The 26,569-nt window shown below is 38.2% G+C and overlaps 1 long non-coding RNA gene across 2 annotated transcripts in view; it reads left to right on the top strand.

Moving 5' to 3' along the window:
* The first annotated feature begins 15,192 nt into the window (after positions 1-15,192).
* Positions 15,193-26,569, top strand: part of LOC120094084 (uncharacterized) — a 77,961-nt gene continuing 66,584 nt past the window's right edge. The window contains exons 1-2 of one of the 2 annotated variants that reach the window (XR_005487978.2): positions 15,193-15,375; positions 18,969-19,008. This is a non-coding gene — a long non-coding RNA (uncharacterized LOC120094084). Of the gene's footprint in view, positions 15,376-15,758; positions 16,244-18,968; positions 19,009-26,569 lie in introns of those variants that run through there. The other variant, XR_010054083.1, reaches the window with a different exon arrangement.

The raw sequence follows: 26,569 nt of genomic DNA, 5'->3' as shown, positions 1-26,569 counted from the left end.
ATGTTGAGAGATATTAAGGAATAGTGATTATTGCTTCACGTTATATTCATATTTGGATGTGAGGTTATGTTTGTGTGCTTTCATTCTCTTTGTTTTGTTGCCAAGATGATTAGTTTCTTGCTTCTTCTAGGGTATAGCTTGCCTCCTTATGTTGGGCTTTACCATTTATTATCCTTTGTAGTGCTTGATTTGTAGAAAGATATTGTGTAAATTTGGTTTTGTCATGGAATATCTTGGTTTCTCCATTAATGTTAATTGAGAGTTTTGCTGGATACAGTAACCTGGGCTGGCATTTGTGTTCTCTTAGGGTCTGTATGACATCATCCAGGATCTTCTGGCCTTCATAGTTTCTGGCGAGAAGTCTAGTGTGATTCTGATAGGTCTCCCTTTATATGTTACTTGACATTTTTCCCTTACTGCTTTTAATATTCTTTCTTTATTTTGTGCCTTTTCGTGTTTTGACAATTATGTGACGGGAGGTGTTTCTTTTCTGGTCCAATCTATTTGGAGTTCTGTAGGCTTCTTGTATGTCTATGGGTATCTCTTTTTTTAGGTTAGGGAAGTTTTCTTCTACGATTTTGTTGAAGATATTTACTGGTCCTTTGAGCTGGGAGTCTTCACTCTCTTCTATACCTATTATCCTTAGGTTTGATCTTCTCATTGAGTCCTGGATTTCCTGTATGTTTTGGACCAGTAGCTTTTTCCGCTTTACATTATCTTTGACAGTTGAGTCAATGATTTCTATGGAATCTTCTGCTCCTGAGATTCTCTCTTCCATCTCTTGTATTCTGTTGGTAAAGCTTGTATCTACAGCTCCTTGTCTCTTCTTTTGGTTTTCTATATCCAGGGTTGTTTCCATGTGTTCTTTCTTGATTGCTTCTATTTCCATTTTTAATTCCTTCAACTGTTTGATTGTGTTTTCCTGGAATTCTTTCAGGGATTTTTGTGTCTCCTCTCTATGGGCTTCTACTTGTTTATTTATGTTTTCCTGGAATTCTTTCAGGGATTTTTGTGTCTCCTCTCTATGGGCTTCTACTTGTTTATTTATCTTTTCCTGGAATTCTTTCAGGGATTTTTGCGATTCTTTCAGGCATTTTTGCGATTCCTCTCTGTAGGCTTCTACTTGTTCTCTAAGGGAGTTCTTCACGTCTTTCTTGAAGTCCTCCAGCATCATGATCAAAAATGATTTTGAAACTAGATCTTGCTTTTCTGGTGTGTTTGGATATTCCATGTTTGTTTTGATGGGAGAATTGGGCTCCGATGGTGCCATGTAGTCTTGGTTTCTGTTGCTTGGGTTCCTGCGCTTGCCTCTCGCCATCAGACTATCTCTAGTGTTACTTTGTTCTGCTATTTCTGACAGTGGCTAGACTGTCCTATAAGCCTGTGTGTCAGGAGTGCTGTAGACCTGTTTTCCTCTCTTTCAGTCAGTTATGGGGACAGAGTGTTCTGCTTTCCGGCGTGTAGTTTTTCCTCTCTACAGGTCTTCAGCTGTTCCTGTGGGCCTGTGTCTTGAGTTCACCAGGCAGCTTTCTTGCAGCAGAAAAGTTGGTCTTACCTGTGGTCCCGAGGCTCAAGTTTGCTCGTGGGGTGCTGCCCACGGGCTCTCTGCAGCGGCAGCAACCAGGAAGACCTGTGCCGCCGTTTCCGGGAGCTTCAGTGCACCAGGGTTCCAGATGGTCTTTGGCTTTTTCCTCTGGCGTCCGAGATGTGTGTGCAGAGAGCAGTCTCTTCTGGTTTCCCAGGCTTGTCTGCCTCTCTGAAGGTTCAGTTCTCCCTCCCACGGGATTTGGGTGCAGAGAACTGTTTATCAGGTCTGTTTCCCTCAGGTTCCGGTGGTTTCTCAGGCAGGGGTCCTGCCGCTCCTGGGCCCTCCCCCACGGGAGCCCAGAGGCCTTATACAGTTTCCTCTTGGGCCAGGGATGTGGGCAGGGGTGAGCAGACCTTGGTGGTCTCTTCTGCTCTGCAGCCTCAGGAGTGCCCACCTGACCAGGCGGTTGGGTCTCTCTCTCACAGGGTCTGGGGGCAGAGAGCTGCTGCCATTTAGGTTTTTAATATAGTTGGACTTGAGCTTGTGTAAGGTGAAAAGTCAATCTATTTGCATTTTACATAACGATATCTCATTAGACCAGTGAGAATTGTTGAAGGTACTTTTTTCCATTGTATATTTCTAGCTCTTTTTCAAATATCAAGTGTACATAGGTGCGTAGATTTACATCTGGGTCTTGGATTCTACCAACTTGCCTGTTTTTATACCCCCAAAACATGCAATTTTAGTTACTGTAGCTTTGTAGTCTAGCTTGAAATCAGGGACACTGATATCTTCAGAAGGTCTTTTATCATACAGGATTGTTTTTGCAAATCCAAATTTCATGTATTTTTCATATGAAATTGAGTATTGTTCTTTCAAGTTCTGTAAAGAATTGTGCTGGAATTTTTTTGTGGATTGTGTTGCATCTGTAGTTAGCTTTTGGTAAAATGACCATTTTTACTATGTCAATCTTACTAATGCGTGATCATGAGAGATCTTTCCATCTTCTGATATCTTCTTTAAAGACTTGAAGTACATGTCTTTCACTAGCTTGGTTATAAATGGCCCAAGATATTTTATACTGGTTGTGACTATTGTGAAGGGTATTTTTTTTCTTTCTTCTTGATTTCTTCTTCAGGCCACTTTCCATTATATAAGAGGGCAACCCTTTATTAATTTATTTTTGTTGTTGTTAATCTCATAACCACCAACTATGCTGAAGGTGTTTATCAGCTGTAGGATTTCTCTGGTGAATTTTTGGGAATCAGTTATGAATTTTATAATATCATTTGCAAATAGCAATACATTGACTTATTCCTTTTCTATTTCTATCCACCTCATCTCCTTTAGTGGTCTTATTGTTTTAAATAAAACTTTAAGTACTATACTAAATCAATTCAGAGAAAGAGTACAGCCTTGTCTTGTTCCTGATCTTAGATGATTTGCTTGGAATTTCTATTTAATTTGATGAAGACTATTGGTGTATTGTATATTGTTTTTGTTATATTTAAGCATGTCCCCTGTATCCCTGGTCTCTTCAAGTCATATGAAGTACTGTTGAATTTTGTCAAAGACTTTTTCATCATGTAATGAAATAATTGCATAGTTTTTATCTTTCAGGTTGTTAATATGATGGATTACATTGACAGATTTTTCATATATTGAACCATCCTTGCATCTCTGGCTTTCAGCCTACTTTGTTATAGTGAATGATTTTTTTAATGTATTCTTGGATTCAGTTTACAGGTGGTTTATTGAGGATTTTTGCATCAATGTTCTGAGAAAATTTATCTGTAATTCTCTTCATTGAATCTTTGCTTGGTATGGGAGTCAGGATTACTGTGGCCTCATAAAATTAATTTGGCAATTATCATTCTTTTTCTATTTTGTGGAAAAATGTGAGGAGTATTGGCATTGGTACTTCTTTGAAAGTCTGGTAGAATTGTGCATTAAAACTTTTGGCCTTGCATTTTTTTTGAATAGCAGACATACTAATTTCTTCTATTTTCTTAGCATTCTAGAGCCTAATAATTTTTTATTTGAACTTAATTTAAATTTTATAAGTTGTATATATTAAGATAAATGTCCTTTTATTTTATTTATATTTTCCAATTTTGTGGAGTTCAAATAATTGAAGTGAAATCTAATAATTCTTTGAATTTCCTTTGTGTCTGTTATATTCTCCATTTTGTTTGTGATTTTGTTGATTTGAATATTCTCTCTCTATTATTTTAGGTAGTATGGATTAGAATCTATCTTGTTGATTTTTTCAAAGAACCAACTTTTTCTTTCATTGATAATCTGTATAGTTCTATTTATTTCTATTTTATTGATTTTAGCCCTCAGTGATTTGCTTATTTCTTGAAAACTAGATCCATTTGGTTCATAATATCTGTTAGCTGCAGAATTTCTTCTGTTCCATTTGTATTTAGATGACCTGTTATTTGTTACAGTAGTGTACTGAAGTCTCCCACACTTTATGTGTGAGTTTCCATGTGTTATTTAAGTTTAGTCATGTTTCTTTTCCAAATGTGAGTCCACGTGTGTTTGGGGTATAGATGTTAAGAATTGAGATGTCATATTGGTGCTACTTTCCTTTGATGAGTATGAAATACCATTCCCCATCTTTTTTATTATTATTAGTTTTATCTAAAGTCTATGTTGTTAGATATTAGAATAGCTCCACCAGATTGCACCTTGGTCCCCCCCCTCTGGAAAATGTTTTTCTAACCTTTTATTTAGAGTTAATGTCTGTTTTTGAGGTTGAGGTATATTTAATGTGTGTAGAAGGATGATCCTGTTTTTTTTTCTCCATCTTTATTAAATTGATTGTTTCTTATTTACATTTCAATTGTTATCACCTTTCCCAGTTACCAGGCAAACATCCCCCTAACCCCTCCCCCTCATCTTCTCTATGGGTGTTCCCCTCCCCATCCTCCTCCCATTATCGCCCTCCCCACAACAATCCCGTTTACTGGGGGTTCAGTCTTGGCAGGACCAAGGCCTTCCCCTTCCACTGGTGCTCTAACTAGGCTATTCATTGCTACCCATGCAATTGGAGCCCAGGGTCAGTCCATGTATAGTCTTTGGGTAGTGGCTTAGTCCCTGGAAGCTCTGGTTGGTTGGCATTGTTGTTCATATGGGGTCTCAAGCCCCTTCAAACTCTTTCAGTCCTTTCTCTGATTCCTTCAAAGAGGGTCCCTTTCTCAGTTCAGTGGTTTGCTGCTGGCATTCACCTATGTATTTGACGCATTCTGGCTGTGTCTCTCAGGAGAGATCTACATCTGGATCCTGTCAGCCTGCCCTTTTTTGCTTCATCCATCTTATCTAGTTTGGTGGCTGTGTATGTATGGGCCACATGTGGGGCAGGCTCTGAATGGGTGTTCCTTCTGCCTCTGTTCTAAATTTTACCTCCCTATTCTCTGCCAAGGGTATTCTTGTTCCCCTTTTAAAGAAGGAATGAAGTCCTCGCATTTTGGTCATCCTTGAGTTTCACATGTTCTGTGCATCTAGGGTAATTTGAGCATTTGGGCTAATATCCACTTATCAATGTGTGTTTTTCTGTGATTGGGTTACCTCACTCAGGATGATATTTTCCAGTTCCATCCATTTGCCTATGAAACTCATAGAGTCATTGTTTTTGATAGCAGAGTAGTATTCCATTGTGTAGATATACCACATTTTCTGTATCCATTCCTCTGTTGAAGGGCATCTGGGTCCTTTCCAGCTTCTGGCTATTATAAATAAGGCTGCTATGAACATAGTGGGGCATCTTTTGGGTATATGCCCAAGAGAGTTATAGCTTGGTCCTCAGGTAGTGCAATGTTCAATTTTCTGAGGAACCTCCAGACTGATTTCCAGAATGTTTGTTCCAGTCTGCAATCCCACCAACAATGGAGGAGTGTTCTTCTTTTTCCACATCCTTGCCAGCATCTGCTGTCGCCAGAGTTTTTGGTTTTAGCCATTCTGACCGGTGTGAGGTGGAAACTCAGGTTTGTTTTGATTTGCATTTCCTGGATGAGTAAAGATGTTGAACATTTCTTTAGGTGCTTCTCAGCCATATGGCATTCCTCAGCTGTGAATTCTTTGTTTAGCTCTGAACCCCATTTTTAATAGGGTTATTTGTCTCCCTGCGGTCTAACTTCTTGAGTTCTTTGTATATTTAGGATATAAGCCCTCTATCAGTTGTAGGATTGGTAAAGATCTTTTCCCAATCTGAAGGATCCTGGTTTTTTACACTTTCTTTTAGCCTGTATCTTTTAATGACAGAGTTGAGTCCATTGGTATTAATTACCAATGATAGTTAATTTTTAAATTAATTTTTAACTTATTGACTTTATATCACTGTCCCCTCAAATTAACCCCCTCCCTCAATCCTTTATCTATCCCGCCTCCCCTTCTTCTCTGAGTAGGTGGGGACCCCTGGACATCCTCCCAACCTGGCCTACATGAAGCTTGGCACATCCTATCTGACCCAGCTAGAAGAACATATCGCACATATAAGCAACAGCTTTTGGGATAGCCTCTGCTCCAGTTGTTTCGGACGTATATAAAGTCCAAGCTGCACATCTGCTACATGTATCTGGAGGTCTAGGTCCAGCCCATGTATATTCTTTGGTTGGTGGTTCAGTCTCTGAGAGTCCTAAGGGTTCAGGTTAGTTGATTCTATTGGCCTCCCTGTGGAGGTCCTATCCCCTTTAGTGCAATCCTTCCTCCTATTCATCCATAGTAGTCCCCAGGCTCCATCAACTGTTTGGCTGGTTGGTGTAGGTGTCTGTATCTGTCTAAGTAAGCTGGTGTGTGGACCCTCTCAGAGGGCAGCCATCTTGGGCTTCTGTGTTCCATAATAACAGAGTATCATTTACAATGTCAGGGGATCGGTGCTTGCTCACAATATGAGTCTCAATTAGGGCCATTTATTGGTTGGTCATTCCCTCAGTCTCTGCTACACCCCTGTGCCTATATTTCCTGTAGACAAGACAAATTTTGGGTTGACAGTTTTGTGGGTGGGTTGCTATCCACTGTGTTTTCTACCTGGCTCCAAAAGGTGGTCTCTTCATGTTTCATATCCCCAATGCTGGGTCACAGCTAAGGTCACTCCCATTCATTCTTGGGCACCTCCTTAACCCAAGACTCTGTTAATTCTTATTAATTTTGTGGTCATGGTTATGGTATGTGTGTGTGTGTGTGTGTGTGTGTGTGTGTGTGTGTGTGTGTGTGTGTCCAAGAATGTGGTTAACCTCACTGGTCTGAAATTGTTTTCCTAGTACCTCTGTCGGGCTGCCTTTGTGCACAGATATTGTTTAACTTAGATTTTTGTCATGAAATATCTTGGGTTTTTTTTCCTTTTGAAACTTTTCTATATTTATTTATTTTTAGGCTTTTCCAGAGCCTTACTGATACAGATGAGGATGTTTGCAGCTAACCATTGGACTAAGTGAGCATGGCGACCCCATGGAAGAATTAGAAAAAGGACTGAAAAAGTTGAAGGGGTTTGTAACCCCATAGGAAAAACAACAATCTCAACCAACCAGACCTGCCAGAGGTTCCAGGGACTACACCACCAACTCAACCAACCATTCTGTGACACTTACAGAATGGAGGAGCCCATGGCTTCAGCTGCATATGTAACAGGTGATGGCATTGTCTGGCATGAATAGGAGGAGAAACCCTTGGTTCTATGAAGGCTAATTTTCCTAGTTTAGGGGAATGCCAGGGTGCTGAGGTGGGAGTGGATGGGTGGGAGTGAGTTCATCTTCATAGAAGCAGGCAGAAGGGGAAGGGGGTATGGGAGAGGGGGAAAAGGTAATAACATTTGAAATGTAAAAATGTAAAATATCCAATCTTGGCTTTTTTTTTTGCACCTATTGTGAATTAAAGTCTTGCCACATTTGGTAGTCTGGTACTGGCACCTATGATCTCTTAGAGTCTGTAACACATCTGCCTACAGTCTTCGAGCTTTTGGCATTTCCTTTGAGAAGTTGGATTTAATTCTGAAAGCTCTGCCTTTATATGTTGCTTGACCTTTAACCCTGGGAGCTTTTAATATTTTTCTTCATTCTGTATGTTTAGTGCTTTGATTATTATATGGTGAGCAGACTGTTTTTCTCTGGAGAACATTTTTGGTCCAATCTATTTGGTATTCTGTAAGCTTCTTTTACCTTATTACACATATCATTCCTTAGATTGAAAAATAGTTTTCTTCTAGAATTTTTGGCAGTCGCCATTCACCATCAACCAGGAATGATATATGAATGTTTCACTGATTAGACTTCATACAAACAAAGCCCATTGAATGCCCTCCCCATTTGGCAGAGACCTGAATTTTGGTGGTCTCAATTCTTCTTATCTAGATTGCATGTGCTAAAGCTTCTCCCTTTGTCTATGCTATTTTTACTCACAGCACTATTTAGTTTACTTTGTTGGTCAATGCTGAAATCACACAGACAAAAACTCCATGGATGATTCTATGATTTTTCTCAAAACCACCTTCTCTTTCCTATACCTCTATTGGTCCTCTAGATATGAAAAGTAATATACCTACAAATGGTTAATCTGTCTCTCATCTTGCACAACACTGTAACCACATTTCTTGCCAGCTGCATGTGTGCTTATGTGTAAAGATAATCTTTTGTATACTATATGGAAGCAGCACCTGTCAACGAAAGTTGATGAACTATTGTTGAAGGAGGAAATCAGAGGTGGGAATTCCAGTAGGGAGAGAGGGACTCATTCATAGAGTCAGGTACAAGAGGTGATTCACCACAATTCTGAGGATGACTGTTACCTGAAACTGAGAAGAAGTAATCAGTCATGTGACACTTACAGAATAGAGTCTGTTAATTCAGTTATGAGCTAGTCAGGAAATAAGCCCTTGTATATGACAGAGGCATTTATTCATATATTATCAGTCTCTGAGTTGTTATTTCTTGAACGGAGGTGAGGGTATAAAGGCCCACAGTTCCACTCATATCCACATGACATGCCTGGCTAGACATTTATTTTTTGCTTGCTAACATTTTGCTTTAGTAGAATATATGGCTGCAGGTTGATTGACCTATCAGGAGGGGAAAGGAAGAAGAGAAACTATTGGGGGCTTTGAGGACTTTTATAATGCTGTTAGTATTATGTATTTAAATAACCTGTGATATCACTGCTCAGGCAATCAGTATTGTGGTTGTCTGAATAAAGATGGTTTGACATCTTCAGAGCCAAGTCTATGGGTAGTCAGTGTCTTCACCTGGGCCAGTGCCACTTTTCCATCTCATGACATCAACTCACTAGAGCTGTACTCCAGAAAATTTTGTTAAAATGATTTCTGGGCCTTTGAGCTAGGATTCTTCTATTCGTATTTTTTTTCATACTGTCGATATTTTCTGGATGTTTTATGTCAGGAATTTTTTAGATATAATATTTTCTTTGATGAATATATCCATTTCTCCTACCAAATCTTCAATGCCTGACATTCTTATATTTCTTGTATTTTGTTGATGATGCTTGTGTCTGTATTACCTGTTACTATACAGCTTTTCCATTTCCAGGATTCCTTCAGTTTGTTTTCTTTATTGCTTCTATTTCTATTTTCAGATCTTGAAGAATTTCATTCATTTTCTTCATCTCTTTGTCATTTCTTGGCTTTCGTTAAAGGATTCATTCATTTTCTCCAATTGTTTGTGTTTTCCTGACTTTCTTTGAGCAATTTATTTACTCCTTAAGGACATTTAATCATCTTCATAAAGTCAATTTTAAGGTAGTTGCCTTGTGCTTCAACTCTCTTTGGATATTTAGGGGTTGATGTAGTAGGATAGCTGGCCTTTTGTGGTGCCATACTGCCATGGCTATTGTTGATTCTGTTCTTACACTAGTGTTTAGGAAAATGTATTTAGGATGATTACAGGTCTAGGTGCTGATTTCTGAGTTTGTCTTTGTTGGATGTGTGTTTTGTTCCTTTGTTTCTGTTTCTTCTTCAGTCTTCCAATCTTTGTGTCCAGAATTTCTGGGAGGTGGCATAACCTCTCACCCAGCAGGAGGTCCCCAACTGAGATGGATGCTGGACATCTGATGTCTAGCAGGGCCTTTCCTACAGCAGGGGTTCTTTGCCTGAGTTGTGGGGTGGCCCAGGTGATGCGGAGGGTACTTTGGATGAGGGATAGTGTCAGGGGCTCTAAGAAAGTAGAAAAGGATTGTAGGCGGGCTGCATATTTGGGTTTCTGATGGCTGGTGTGGTCTCTGTTCCATCAATGTGCCTCTGTCTGAGATTAATTATCAGTTTTTCTGACTTGTATGGCCTACAACTGTTCTTTTGATTGGCATAGTTTGTACCTGGGTATCCAATTTTTGCCTGTATAAGGGAAGAGCATGGCAACAGAAAGTCAGTGCAGCAAGAAGGGACATCAGTCGGGTAAAGATTTTGGATCTGAACAGAGTGTGTTGGGAAGTTCCAAGGACAGACAAGCCTCTTACCTGCTTTTTTGACTGCCTTGGCCTGCAGCTGAACAGAAGATATCACTATAGTCCTTTTTAAACAGAGAGAAAACTTTGTTTCCTGGAGTTCTCATGTCTCTCATCTTTCATTGACGAGCACTGAATTTAATTAATCATATCTAAAGTATAATTTTGATTACAGTATCATAATACTTGAAATTAACTGTTATTTACAAATATGAGAGAACTAACTATTGCACTGTATTTAAGAACCTTTGTATACCTTGTTGATAATGTAAGGTCTTGCTTAATGCTAGGTATGTGAGGCCTCTTAATACAAGAGTTGGTCCTTTCATATTTTGTAGGTTCCACCTATCAGTCTTAAACCTCTGTAAATCCTTCTCCACTCTAATCACATGTCAATGCTTGACCTCAGTGCATTCCTCCATCTGCATGGCTTCTTATGAAAGAACATTTTTCACATTAAATCAGATGAAAGTCTCTTATAAATGAAATGGTAGGACTTCTTTGCTTTTATATACCCATTATGTTTTCATGGTACATAATATCCACATTTTTAAAACAATTACTCAATAGCTTAACATGATGTAGTTTATTAGCTATACATGGGCATATATTTTGTAATAGTTATTACTATACATCAGTGTATAGCAGATCCAAAGAAGATTATGTCCTTCTCAAACTCTACTTTAGTAAGAGCATTAAGAAACAAAACAAAACAAAACAACCCACTAAAGTACAACATTAAGTTTACCTAGCTAGAATTTATATGACAAAAGGGCTAAGAATATTATGAGGAAAAATTGGGGGGACAATAAAATTTAAGGGTAAATTTTGAGGTAAGTATTAGTAGTGGTAGGCGATTGGGTCAGTGTATCCTCAATCACAATTCCACAGATACAATGTGGCAACAAATAATATTTCTACCAGTAATTTTGACCTGAAAGTAGTTCAGGGTTACAATGATTTTTGCCCCACTTGCTTTCATAAAATTCAATTTGTTCCCAGCCTAGAACCTCCACAAGCATGGTATGAAAAGTATTTTCTTCTCACATCTGTTTTCCCCTTATCAGACATAAGTGCCAGCAGAATTGGACTCTCCACTGTTCCTCTTTGGTTCTAATTGCCACAATTGCTTGCTGCAATAACGATCTGACTAGATGTAAATTAACAGTCATATCATAGTAAGTTTTGCCTCAAAATAACACAGTAACTTTTTACCATGTTCATTCAAGTGAAGTATCTCTCTGAAACTACGACTTTTGTAATTTCACCTTCCAATTGTCTCCCTCTAAGATTCTCTCTGGATCTAAGATTCCCTCTGTTAGTCTCTCTGGATTACGTACAATAGACATCTGCTTCATGCCTTTGATCATTCCTACTCTCACCTAGAACTGGCTTCCAGTATGTACCTATATGCACCCCTTCCCTTTCCACAGGATTATAGTCAAATGTCTCTGGTGAAGGACAACTTTCTTCTTAGACTTATTGACAAAATATTTACTGAGTTACTGGTAGGTTGACTAACATCTTGCTGTGATTTTGATGATCTAATTTTAGCTCTCAAATTCTCACAATCAGAAATCTATTACTGGCAAATGGGGGGAGGTGAAGACCTTAATAGTATTCCCTAAAGCTGCCTATCACCTATGATAACTCCTACCTTTAATATTTCCAAACTGCCATTTTTCATCTTAAATACAAATTTAATATTGCAGCTTAATATTTTTATTTGTTCTTCATGTAGTTTCACTTTAATCTCGACATAGGCAGGAGGTTTAGTGCATTTCACTTACTTTTCATTTTGCTGTAACCCAGAATAATGTTTCGTTAAAAAAATAAATAGGTAATTAAGATAAAAAAAACCAAGGTATATTCTCTCCTGGACTTAGCTAAGCTACACCTGGGATTTTTTGTTCCCCTTAACATAATGGATGCTATCATTATACCAATCACATGAGCATTGGGCCCAAATATCAATTGTCCCTATGTTAGTAGTCCAGGGTTCACCTTCTTCTTGACCAAACACATCTGGAACCAAGATTCATTTTTATCTGGATCTGTCTCTATTTTGAACTACCAAACAAGATCTAAGAGACCCTTGGGCATGAATAGACTTGCATCACAAAAACACATGGAAGAAAGAACTAGTCTTTTATGATCTTATAAATGGATGTCCCAATCTCCATAAATCAGCACTGGAGACAAGGCCCAGAGAGAGGTTATGAGCCGCACAGCGGCGGAGCACTTGCCTACCATACATGAAACAGAGAAGCAGAGAGACAACCATTTAGAGACAGAAGAAGATGGCACATAGAGATTAGCAAAGACCTTGGTGAATCAAGCACATTGACACCTTGTGTTCAGACTTTCTATACTGAGAAACATGAGGAAAATTAGCTTTACCTGAATAAGGTTTCCAGTTTGTGGCTGCACTAACAGAGAGGTGTAGGAATGTGACTGAGAACAGCAGCCTGGAAAATACGTCTACTGTCTCATTCTTAAGACACAAAACTCAAATACTAACTCCTACTGTGTGCATTCAGATTCTGACACACAGAAGCCAGACAGTGTTGTGTGTGTGTGTGTGTGTGTGTGTGTGCGTGTGTGTGTGTGTGTGTGTGTGTAGGGGTGGTTCTGAAGCAAAGGTACTGTTCCCCAATTGCATCTTGATCTAAATTTAAAGAAGTCATGGCCCAATTACCAGATGGAAGAAATAGGTTGGACTTCTAGGACCTCATATACATGTACATGCAAACTTATACAAATATGCATGTACGCACATACATATACATCCAAAGATGTACACACAGACACATTTAAGCACAAACATGCATGTGCACATATACAAATTCACATTTACATATTTCTTTTAAATAAATAATCTGTTTATTCATGAAAAGATTTAACATCTGAGGAATTGACTTACATCCTTGTTCTCTCTCACCAAATTAGATCCTCTAGGAAGAATTAATTTGCACTTAGTGTCATTTCTCTTTCACCATTGGGAGGTAACTCTATCAATTTTTAATTTTGTTGAGAACATAAGACTACTGCTGTATATAAAATGCTTAAGGTTGACACTAAATTAATAATGACAATTATAACAATAGTAACCAAATTAGTAATTATGATTTGATTACTTAATTTGGGATCAATTAAAAGGAATTCCTGGTGGCATATTTCCACAAGCATGGTGATTTTGATAAAACCATGGTGGTTCTGTTTGCAAGCATCTAAATACTCACATAAAGTTTCATACTCATCGATAATAACAGTTTTCTTTATGCACCTAGTAAATAGCTCATCTGGAAGGCTGTATCAGTCTGAAGTACAGAACACTAATTCCTAGCAACCATTGAGCCAGCACTAATTTAATAAAAGCCAAAAATGGTAGCTTCAAACTGCTTCGGTGACTTGCGCATTTATCCCCTACCTTTCTCCAAGTTTGCACTTTTCTCTGTTGACCTCTGTACTCATTTTTCTACAAATAGCATGACCCAAGAAAAGTATAGTTGTGTGAATTTGAGATTCATGTTAGACATTAATTTCTACCCTTGTACTCTATTCGCTTTCAGGATTATACCTGGCGCTGGTTGTAGGGTTATTTGGCGTTCTGTGTCTGCTCTGCCACAGGGCTCAGTCCATCCAGGAGGCAGGATAAGGGAAGTTTGAGTTTAGCCAGAATACCGCTGCCAAGCAGGTACCAGGCTGGGAGAAGCTCTGGGACACGGTTTGAGTGTAGCACCCAGCCAGAGCAGGCTCAGGCGTCCTCGGGCTTGCAAGAAGTCTGGGGCCATCTGGTTCTCAGGCTCTTGGGCATGCAGGCACTGTTGGAATGCCTTGAAAGAGCTGAGAATGGAGTAGGAGCCCGCTGGGCTGGATCTAGCCCAGGGCAGAAGGGGAAATGGAGGAGCTCTAGCTGGTCCCACAGGGTATAGTCCTTAGCTAGATGTTTGCAGGCTGCAGGCTTGGTGGTGGAGGTAGATGGGAGCACAGGGAGGCCCTCTTTGAGATTTTAAATGATGGCTCTGTAGGGAAGGTCTTCTCTGCTGCCCCCCCACCCCGCAGCGGATCCTGATGAAAAAAGATAGTTTGTAGTTTTAAGGCATTTATTCATGGCAGAAAGTGGATGAGCAAAACCGTACCCTACTTTTCAGAGTGATCCTGAGATTAAATACATTTTGCAGGGAAGAGTGTCTGGGAAGAAAAGTTGACTGATTAAGTCTCCAGGCATTTGGGTAACTCATTATAATGAAGATCTGCGTATGTGACCTGTGGCCATGTCTTCTACCTGTGGAGGGGCTTGGGGTGTTGCCCTTACATGACTGATGGCCACAAATCTATGGAGGGCTGTGGGCTAGTGACCTGTCTGGTTTCCTGGGAGTCAGGTGAAATGCCTACCGTCCCTTCAGGGTCACCGGGACAACCGTCCTCAACAGGGAACCAGGGTGCCTTTGAGGGTCCCACATTCCCTTTCAATCATAATCAACCTACAAATCCCTGCCTTGGGATTTTCATTTGAATTGTTTACATTTTCATGCACTTCATCTTTAAAAAGTTACATTTTTATATAACATTACTATTATTATTAAATTTAAGCATTTGTTTCTATCTTCTATAATCAGTCACTAAAGTGAAAAGCTCTCAAAATACACAAAAAGCCCAAGATACAACCATGGAAGACAAATTCTTAATTTGTTCAGACCATATTAGACTTTCATTTTACTTTGTTTTGTTTTCTTGTTTTTCAAAACATGGTTTCTCCCTGAATCCCTCGCTGTCCTAAACCACTCTTTGTCGACTAGGCTGCCTGGAAATCAGAGATCTACATGACTCTGCCTCCCACATGCTGGGAATAAAGATGTGTGCCACCACCACTTGGCTTATAGTATTATTTACATAAGTTAAATCATTAATTATTCCAAAAGAAAAGCATAATGAGGGATGTCCTCTCTTGCCTTCTTCAGTCTTTTAGTCTACAAGGTAAGACTCAGAGAAGAGAGGAAATAACAAGTAGATACAAATCCCAAAGGACAAGTATTCTGCCCTAACTGGTGATAACGGGAGTGTATTTGCTCTGCTATGAGAAGCATCACTCATTGAGTAAGTTACCAGATGCTCCTTAGCTGCACTGGTTTCTCTTTGGTGACATACAGGTTCTGGAGTTCTCCCAGTTCACCAGTGACTCACAATACACAAGAACTCTGTGTGGCCCCAGAATATCTGCTCCTCTCTAATCTCCTGAGTTACTGCTTCTGAAATGAGTCTCTTACATCTCTGTATTTCTCTGGTTAAATCTTCTCTGTCTTGGTCAGTGGCTTCAGAACCTCAAGTCAAGCTTTGAAGATCACTCAACTCTTCCCCCAACACTACAACAAATGAGGTTGGGAGAAAATAAGGTAATGCTGCCACCTTATTACTTCTTATCTTACTGACAATTTTATGTTTTTAATTCAGAAACAGATATCAGCCACCTTGGTTTACCTCATTATGTCTGTTATCTGCAGTTTCAAATGAGTTCTGAAGCTGAAACACAGACTTAGCATGTATCTCAGTCTCATGCAGGATTGATATGTGAAATGTGGCCATTGTGCTTAGTTTTTCCCAACATGTGCCAGTAGACTCCATCATTGGAATTACATTTAAATCAATTTGCACTGCTTTAGCCTTAATCGCCTCCAGTTATCTCCTTATTCACCCACTAGACTCAAGAGATACCTTTTTTAATCTGAGATTTAAGAAGTACCACTAAAATGATAATACTTTTTTCTATTTTGCCAAGATGTGAATCTGTAATCTTCATATGTCAAGAAAGTTAACCAGTATCAAGATCTGACTAAAAATAAGCATCACGGACCACTGAAAGAGAAAATGGTCAGCAACAAGTTGAGTAACTCTGACAAATTGCCATGGAGCTTGTAGGAGAAATAGATACTGACCAAGATGTTCCATAGAACTGATACTCCAAAGTAGCCATGGAAAGTAAAAATGAAGAAAGACAGGATTGGATTCTAAGGCACATAAGAAAGACCTGCTCAGATTTCCTTCGAATGCTCACAGTGCTCTGTTAGAAAAGGAAACGGGCCTCCGGAATGAACCCCTAGGCAGAACTGCAGCTCCTTCTGAGCCTGTAAAAATGGTAATGAGTTGCTTACTCTCTGAGTCATGGTGTACTCAGCTCCAGAGAATTATTTTCACCATTTTGGACTTATTAGCACTGGACATTAACCAGGGTAATCTATATTAAAGTCTCTATGTCTAGTGGTACCCAGTAAAACTTTCAGTTTTTGCCCAAGACCGAAACACGCAGGATATTCTCTGAAGTGCTAGATGCGAGAGGTAAAAACTGCTCAGTTAGAATTCTACTAGAAATTAACAGTGCAGTATGGTAAGCAGAGACACATGGGACTCACATGAACCCGCAGTCTCTTCTCATCCCTGAATTTCATATCCACACAAGAGAGAACTTTATGGTGATTATTAGGAGCCCACATGTGTGTAGAAATCAAGCCCAGGGAAACCTTTGCTCTACTGTGCAGCTCTCTACCTCTCATATCCTCACATCTTCTCTGCGGTTTCCCTGGCACAGAGCTGAAGCACTTCAGTCTCAGGAAACTTTTTATTTGAATATGTTCTTATCTGTCTTGTGGATTAGTCAATGTTTGGAAGTCTATTCAGAAAACTGATTAATTATTCAATTATTTCATTATTTAAACATGTGCAGTATTATTTGAGGTAAATTTCTAAGTATAATGAGAAAATGGTACCCTCAATTCTTCAAAGACTGAGGATATAATTTTATAACTTCAGGGATGCCGACAAATACTTGATGGGATAATGGTCACAAAGCAGCCTTTGTTGAATAATTTATATACATCTGAGGATTGTCATGTTGAACAAAGACTAAAAATATCATTTTAGTTTACAACATTATAGTTTACAAAATATTTTACAAAATGTTAAGTAATGTATATATGTAAACATATATGTATATGTGTGTATATGTGTGTAAATATAAATGATTATATGTGTATGTGCTCAAATCATTAATTTCAGGTGAGTATTGCTATTATTACTATGTTATTGATCAGCAAAAGTTGTGATTAGTCTAGTTGCTTGCCTATGTTCACAAATTTCATATCAAGGTCACGACTCATGCTAAAATCAAACTAGAAATTAAATTAAAACTTTGTTTTTATTTGAATATTAGAAACAACAAAACAGCAGTTGCTGTAGTGGTGCAGTGGGCTCAGTGGTCAGACACTACTTCTCTTCCAGAAGAACCAACTGTGGTTTTCAGTTACTAAATGGTGGCTCACAACCACATGTAATTTAGATTCTAGAGATATGACAGCTCTTCTGCATGCTACAGGCACCTCGAAAGTAAATAGTGGGGACTCATCCACACAGACTCTCACACAATCACTTGAAATAAGTTAAATACCAAAAACAAACAAACAAAAAACAAAACAACAACTTAAGCAAAAACAACAACCACAATAAACCTATTCTCTGGCTTTGGGCTTGTCCTTAAGACAAAATTCCTATCATTTTCTGGAATGGAACTAAACATACTTCTACTATTTTGTAGTGTAGAGCTCAATATCGATCATTATTAAATCAAAACATTGGTTACCTCTGAAAAACATGCAGGAGGGTCAATGACTTTAGCACCAAATGTTCAGGCAAAATTTAATGCATTACATAAAGCATAAACCAGCACATCCATCTTGGAAAATTTTTATATTGCTGAATGACAAATTAAATAATAAAATTAAAATTATAGTTTAAAGCTTATAAACTTTTCCCTCGAGTATGCTCTGAATTTCAGATTCAAATAAATATTTACTCTTCATTTTCAATGATAAGTCAAAATACATGACAAAAATAAGTCCCAAATAGAACTCTGCCCTTCTAGACAAACAATAGCTTTCCTTTGATTCACAAACATTCCAACCTCCCCGATTTTTAGTCTTAAAATGCAGAATTGTTACAATAATCAAACCAAGTATTTTGCATTTAATTTGCTATGAACACAGAATTCTGTAATCCTAAAGCTATGCGGATTGTTTTTACACCCAAGAGGAGACATTTTTCAACACCAGGCATGAGTTGATGAACTACAGTTCTTCTTAGTTCAAATACCATTACCTGGAGATAGCATAAAATATCTCACTAGCACCCGCTTACTTCCAAGACAGTCCTTCAATATCTAATTCAGATCCTCTTCACAGCCACTGGAATGATTGATCTATGCTGTGAAATTCCTCTAACAGTGGCCTGGATTTTGATTAGTGTGCTGGGGCACACCTCATAGAGCTAAGGGAAATGCATTTATTTTATAGAATACTGCTGGGAAAACAGATGGAGAGATGTCCAAACTAAAGTATTGGGAAGAACACAGACTTCCATTCCCTCTCTGGACCAATGTTCATGTCATGTCATGGTTATAAATTTCTGCAAGCTTTATCTCACAATAGCAATTTAATTTTGAATTATTTAATTTGGATTTACTAAATATTAAATTTTTACTTGCATTATTCCAATAATTACTAGCTATTATTATGTTTAAAATATATTTGTTTAATCCAAAAGGGCTGGTTTTGAGAAGCATCCAGAAATCACAATACATGGATACCTGAATAATTTTATCTAAACAGTCAAGTACTATTGTTAAATTTAGATTACATTATGCTAGAAGCCATCATATATTTAGGAAATATTTTTTCATTGACTTGTTATCCCCTTCTCAGGAACAGCATCTCTCTCTGTATCCTTCTATCCTTCTCTTTTGTCTGCCAATATAAATCACTGGATCTGACATATTTGATATCCTTTATCAATGAAAATGACATTTGTTTTTGGATTTCAATTTTCAATTGTGTTGGAAAACTTTTCAGTTTAATTCTTTCTTTTTAGTACAGTTTCACATCTTTTGGGGAGTTTGCTGTATTTTTCTTAACTATTTTTATTTTGTCCATTTATCATTTAGTTCTCCCTAGATGCATGATTTTGACAGAGACAATCATCAGGTTAGTAAACATGGCCCTTGCTTATCATCATTATCGTACATTGATTTTCTTAATAGCTAGAATTCAGGAATATAGATTTTTAGTAACAGTAAAAAACATCATTCTGTAACTTCTGAGCATATAGTTAGTGTTAGCCTCCTTGTGGTATGGTGTCACAGGACTTATGTATCCATGCTGAAGTTGCATGAACATGTAGCCTCTTTCCTTTGAATCCAGTTTGATCAAGACATCAGAACCAATTTTCAGTGCACAACATATTTATAGAGATATAGACATAAATTAACTAAGGCCACAGGAGGGAAGTAAATGTGTCCTTATACTTAGGGTGTTTCATAGCAGAAGTCAAGATGTCACAAAAAATATAAAAGAAGCAGACAAAAATGCAGCGATATAGGCAGAGCTAGCTGTGCTTTATATTAAAAGCAAGAGGAATGATGACTGAATATTTTGTGCATCTGAAAGTTCTGTATGGGGACTATAAGATCCCATGCTTAATCTAAAAACCTGAGTATGTCCTCAAGAGTCCAGGACAGTACAGAAAAATAAAGTGACGTGGTGTAACTAAAAAAAGTCTGTGACCTAAAGCAATGTTTATTCAACAACTAGGAATAATAATGGGATAAGGATCTTTGTGGTTTTTTTCAATAAGAAATGAAATATACTATAGTATGATCTGAAGATAAAATGGAGAGCAAGTGATTAATAAGTCTTGGATGTACAAGGTGATTAATGTAATGTTACTCTTATAAGTTTGAATGCTTTCATATAAACTGTTCAGTAAATTTTCAGGCTTCTAAATATTATTCCTTGACTTATTCCTGCTAGCCTCTATCAGGATATAGTTTCAAACTGGAAAGAATATTTGTCTGTTGTTCAGCTCCTGACTTCTAGAAGATTGATTCGATGAGGGCAGAAGACTAAGAAACTATGGAGCCACTTTATTCCCATTGGAGAGAACAGTGTAACATTTAACTGCTACATGTGCACATATACACATATATACATAGAGAGACATATACATATATACATATATAGAGAGACATCATATAGACATCATATAGATGTATAAACACATAGACACATAGACATCATATACACGTATACACATATATATATACACATGTATATATTCACATATATACATATATACACATGCACAGATACACATATGTACACATATATATATACATATTAAAAACAATGGGAATATATAATACAGTGTCAAATGCTGCTTCATCATCAATTAGAAAGAAAAAATTATAGAAGAACGTGTAAGGTCATCTGAAGCTAGAGGTACACCAACTTGTGAGATTTCAGATGTGGGTGCTGAGAAGCAAGCTTAGATCTTCTTGAGAGAAACACACACTATGAACCAGTAAGTCATCTCTTCTGCTCATAAAATTGTTACTTAACTTTGGAGTGATATTGATCTCTGGTTAAGACTGAGAACCACAGTGTAATTAAGACTTACTTGATTCAAGACTTAACAATTAGGAACAACATCATAACCTACCAGGTAATATTAGTACATATTCTCTCTAGGTTTGTAACTGAAGCAAGCTTTGGTGACTGCATTATTTCTGTTGGAATTTCACTTCATTTCATAAAGAAACTGTGCAATGGCACCAAATATATTTGAACAAAGTATGTGTTTAATTTCCCAAATAAAACAGGTAAGACAAGATTTAAAATATTCAGTCACATTTGGTTTGATACGTAAATGATCCCCAAAAAAGTCTAGTACTATTAGAGGTAATAAACAGATACAAAAAAGTGGCTGGATACAAAATCAACTAAAAAGTCAATAGCACTCCTTTACACAAATGGTATATGGGTTGAGAAAAAATAAGAGAGCAACACCCTTTAAAATATCCAGAAATAATATAAAATATCTTTACATAACTCTAACAAAAGAATTGAAAAACTTGCATGAGAAGAATTTCAAGTCTCTGAAGAAAGAAATTGAAAAAGATATCAGAAGATAGAAGATGCCCCATGTTCATCGATTGGTTAACATAGTGAACATGGTCATCTTACCAGAAGCAATTACAGACTCAATACAATTGTCACCAAAATCCCAACATAATTCTACACAGACTTTGAAAGAACAATTCTCATCTTCACATAAAAATGCCCAAAAAACAAAAAACAAAACAAAACAAAAAAAATCTAGGATAGATAAAAGAATCCTATATAAGGATTATGATGATGATGATGATGATGATGATGATGATAAACAACTTCTAGAGAATCACTATCCCTAACTTCAATTTTATACTAAAGAACAATAATAATAATAATAACTGCAATGGTGAAATCCCGTCGGAGAGAGGGCTGGACCCTCAGAAGCATGGACAGTCTTAAGACCTCAGGGGAGACCGCTACTTCTGCTCACATTGCTGGCCCAAGAGGAACATGCCTACTGGCCTCTGGATACAGGAGTACTGGAGCGTTCAGCAGCAGGAACCTGCTGTTTTCTGCCTGAGCCCAGAACTGAACTGAACTGGTTCCACAGACGCCTGCATCCACATTCTGTGGGGGAGAGAGTTGGACTCTTAGAAGTACAAACAATCCTGAGACCTCAGGGCAGAAAACTACTTCTGCCCACATTCCTTACCAAAGAGTCACCCTCCTAGTGACCTCTGTGCCCTCTGGGCACAGTGACCTAGGAGCACTCAGTGGCAGGAACCATAGGGTTTCTGTCTGCACTGAGAGCTGAAAGCCAGTTACCAGGAGCACCTATACACCTGACAGCAGAGGTAAGAAAAACTTTCCTGCCCCAAGCGACCTGCTTGGTGGCCTCAGGACACACAAAGGCAGAAATTATATAGGACAGTACAGTTACAGGTTATGGCTGTTCCCAGAGTTAAACCAGCCCCACAGCTCCCTGCACCCAAATCCCATGGGGGAGAGAAATGGACGCTCAGAGGTTCAGAAAATCCTGAGACCTTAGGAGAGTTCATCACTTCTGCTCATATTCCTGGCCCAAGAGGAACCTGTCTAATGACCTCTGGATGCAGGAATATAAGGGTAGTCAGCAGCAGGAACCTATTGCATCCTGTCTACCCCTGACCTGAACTGAACTGAACTGAACTAAACTGAACTGAACCAGTCCCAGAGCTCCCTGTACACACATCCTGTAGGGGGGAGAGCTGGACCCACAAAAGTGAAGACAATCCTGAGACCTGAGGGGAAATTGCCACTTCTGCTCACATTCCTGATCCAAAGGGAACATGCCTAGTGCCCTTTGTGCCCTCTGGGAACAGGGACCTAAGAGCAGTCAGGGGTAGACTCTTCCAGTTTCTGCATGTACCAATAGCTGAAAGCCAATCACAAGGAGCACCTACACAACTGAGAGCAGAGTTAAGACCAACTCTTCTGCACTAAGCAACCTGCCTGGAGACTTCAGGTCACACAGACCCAGGAGCAGCTCTCTGCTCTTAGATTCAGCTGAAAGGAAACAGGTCTACAGGAGTACTGACACATAGGCCTACAGGAGAGTCAAGCCACTGTTAGAGACAACAAAATAAGCTAACATCAGAGACAACCTGAAGTAAAGAGGCAAACACAGGAAACTAAGCAAGAGAAACTAAGACTACTTGGCATCATCAGAGCCCAGTTCTACCACCAAAGCAAATATTGGATATCCACACAAAATGGAAAAAAGCAAGATTTGAATTTAAAATCACATTTCATGATGATGATAGAGGACTTTAAGAAGGACATAAATAACCCACTGAAAGAAATACAGGACAACACAAGTAAACAGGTAGAAGACCTTAAAGAGAAAACACAAAATCCCTTAAAGAATTACAGGAAAACATACCTAAACAGATGAAGAAATTGAAGAAAACCATCAAGAATTTAAAAATGGAAATGGAAACAATAAAGACAGCAGAAAGGAAGACAACCCTGGAAATAAAAAACAAACAAACAAACAAAAAAAACAAAAAAACTAGGAAAGAGATCAGGAGTCATAGATGCAAGCATCACCAACAACATAAAAGAGAAAGAAGAGAGAATCTCAGGTGCAGAAGATACCATACAAAACATCAACACACCATCAAACATAATGTATAGTACAAGAAACTAACCCAAAACATCCTGGAAATCCAGGAAACAATGGGAAGATGAAATCTAAGGATAATACATATAGAAGAGAGTGAAGACTCCCAACTCAAAGGGACAGGAAATATTTTCAACAAAATTATGGAAGAAAACTTCCCTAAACTAAAAAAAAAGAGATGCCCAAAAACATACAAGAAGCCTACAGAACTCCAAATAGATTGGACCAGAAAAGAAATTCCTCCTGTCACACAAGAGTCAAAACACCAAATGTATAAAACAAATAAAGAATATTAAAAGCAGTAAGGGAAAAAGATCAAAAAACATATAAAGGTAGACCTATGAGAATTATACCAGACTTCTCACCAGAGACTATGAAAGCCAGAAGATATTAAGCAGATGTCATATAGAACCTAAGCGAACACAAATGTTAACCCAGGCTACTATATCCAGCAAAAGTTTCAAATGTTCCACCAGAAAATGACTAAGCCTGATAAACAACTTCAGCAAATTGACTTGGGTATAAAATTAACTCAAACAAATCAGTAGCCTTCCTCTATTCAAAGGACAAACAGGCTGAGAAAGAAATTAAGGAAATAACATCCTTCACAATAGTCGCAAATAATATAAAATATGTTGGTGTGACTTTAACCAAGCAAGTGAAAGATCTGTATGACAAGAACTTCAAGTCTCTGAAGAAAGAAATTGAAGATCTCAGAAGATGGAAAGACCTCCCATGCTCATGGATTGTCACGATTAATATAGAGTAAATGGCCATTTGGCCAAAAGTAATCTACAGATTCAATGCAATTCTTGTGAAAATTGCAACTCAATTCTTCATAGAGTTAGAAAGAGCAATTTGCAAATTCATTTGGAATAACAAAAACCCAGAATAGCAAAAACTATCCTCAACAATAAATGAACTTCTGGGGGGAATCACCATCCCTGATCTCAAGCTGTATTACAGGGCAATAGTGATAAAAACTGTGTGGTGTTGGTGTAGATATAGGCAGGTAGATCAATGGAATAGAACTGAAGACCCAGATATGAAGCCAACACCTATGGTGGCTTGATCTTTGACAAAGAAGCCAAAACCATCCAATGGAAAAAAGTATTTTCAACAAATGTTGCTGGCTCAACTGGAGGTCAGCATGTAGATGAATGCAAATTGACACATTCTTACACTCTGTACAAGGCTTAATTCCAAGTGTATCAAGGACCTCCAAATAAAACTAGATACACTCACACTCATAGAAGAAATAGTGGAGATGATCCTCAAACACATGGGCACTTGCGCTCTAAGATCATGAATTGCAAAATGGGATATCATAAATCTGCAAAGCTTCTATAAGGCAAAGCACACTGTGAATAGGACAAAATGGCAGGCAACAGATTGGGAAAAGATCTTTAACAATCCTGCATCCAATAGAGGAATAATATACAGAACATGTAAAGAACTCAAGAAATTAGACTCCAGAGAGACAAGTAACTCTATTAAAGATGGGTTATAGAACTAAACAAAGAATTCTCAGTGAGGAATATTAAATGACTGAAAAATACCTAAAGAAATTTTCAACATCCTTACTCATCAGGGAAATGCAATCAAAAGAACTTTGAGATTCTACCTCAAACCTGTCAGAATGGCAAAGATCAAAAACTCAGGTGAATAGATGCTGGAGAGGATGTGGAGAAAGAGGAACACTTCTCCATTGTTGTTGGTATTGAAAACTGGTACAACCACTCTGGAAATCAGTCTGGAAGTTCCTCGGAAAATTGGACATTGCACTACCTGAGGACTTAGCTATACTTCTCCTGTGCATATACTGAAAATATGCTCTAACTTACAACAAGGTCCCATGCTCCCCTATGTTCATAGCAGCCTTATTTATAATAGCCAGAAACTGGAAAGGACCCAGATGTCCTTCGACAGAGGAATGGATACAGAAATTGTGGTACATCTACACAATGGAGTACTACTCAGCTATCAAAAATAATTCCTTCATGAAATTCATAGGCAAATGGATGGAACTAGAAAATCTCATTCTGAGTGAGGTAACCCAATCACAAAAAAACACACATGGTATGCACTCACTGATAAGTGGATATTAGCCCAAAAGCTTGAATTACCCAAGATAAAATCCACAGATGACATGAACCTCAAAAAGAAGGATGACTAAAGTGTGAATGCTTCAGTCATTCTTAAAAGGGGAACAAAAATATTCATAGGAGGGTATATGAAGACAAAGTTTGGAGCAACTGAAGGAACTGCCATTCAGAGTCTGCTCCACGTGGATATAGAGCCCATTTATATTCAGCCACCAAAACTAGACAATATTGATGAAACCACGAAGTGCATTCTGACAGGAGCCTGTGATAGTCTCCTGAGAGGCTCAGCCACAGCATGTCAAATACAGAGGCAAATGCTAGCAGCAAACTATTGAACTGAGAATGGGGTCCCTGTTGAAGGAATTAGAGAAAGGATTGAAGGAGCTGAGGAGCCTTCCAACTCCGTAAGAACAACAATACCAGACATCCAGAGATCTCAGGGACTAAACCACTACCCAAAGACTACACATGGACAGACCCTTGGCTCAAGCTGCATATGTAGCAGAGCATGGCCTTGTTGGGCACCAATGGGAGAAGAAGCCCTTGGTCTTGTCAAGGCTGAATTGCCCAGTGCAAGGTAATATGGGAATGAGGGGAAGGGAGTAGTTTGGGAGGGGGAACACCTTCATAGATGAAGGGCATGGGGATCGGATAGGGAGCTTATGAATGGAAAACCAGGGAAGGGGATAACATTTGAAATTTAAATAAAAAATATCCAATTAAAAATAAGAAATGTATCTAAAAACCTGCAATGGTATTGGCATAAAAACAAATAAGTTGATCAATGGAACAGAATCAATGATCCAGAAATAAACCCACACATAGATGGATATTTGATATTTGACAAAAAAGTCAAAGGCATACAAAAGAAAAGGGTGCTAGTCTAACTGATGTCTGGATATAGAAGAAGGAAAATAGATCCATATCTATTTCCCTGCACAAAACTCAAGTAGAGCAAAGATATCAACATAAAACCAGACACACTAAATCTAAGAAAAGGGAGAGTGGGGAAGTGCCTCAAAATCATTGGCACAGGAAACAAATTCCTGAACAGAACAATAGAAACTTAGGTACTAACATTAATAATTAATTGATGGGACTTCATGGAAATCAAAAGTTTTTACAAGGCTAAGGGGACCATCAATAGGACAAAACAACAGCTTGCAAATGGCCAAATATCTTAACCAATACTACATCTGACAGAGGACTAATATCCAAAATATGTAAAAAACTGAGGAAATTAGGCATCAATAAGCTAAGTAAACCAATTGGAAAAACAAGGTACAGAACTAAACAGAATTCTCAACAGGGAAATCTCAGTAGTACTGAAAGAAATGATCAACATACTTAGTCATCAGAGAAATATTAATCAAAATTACTCTGAGTTTCT

Source organism: Rattus norvegicus, chromosome 8 (genome assembly GCF_036323735.1).
Source record: "Rattus norvegicus strain BN/NHsdMcwi chromosome 8, GRCr8, whole genome shotgun sequence".
Classification (NCBI taxonomy): Eukaryota; Metazoa; Chordata; class Mammalia; order Rodentia; family Muridae; genus Rattus; species Rattus norvegicus.
This window is presented reverse-complemented; position numbering and strand designations above follow the sequence as displayed.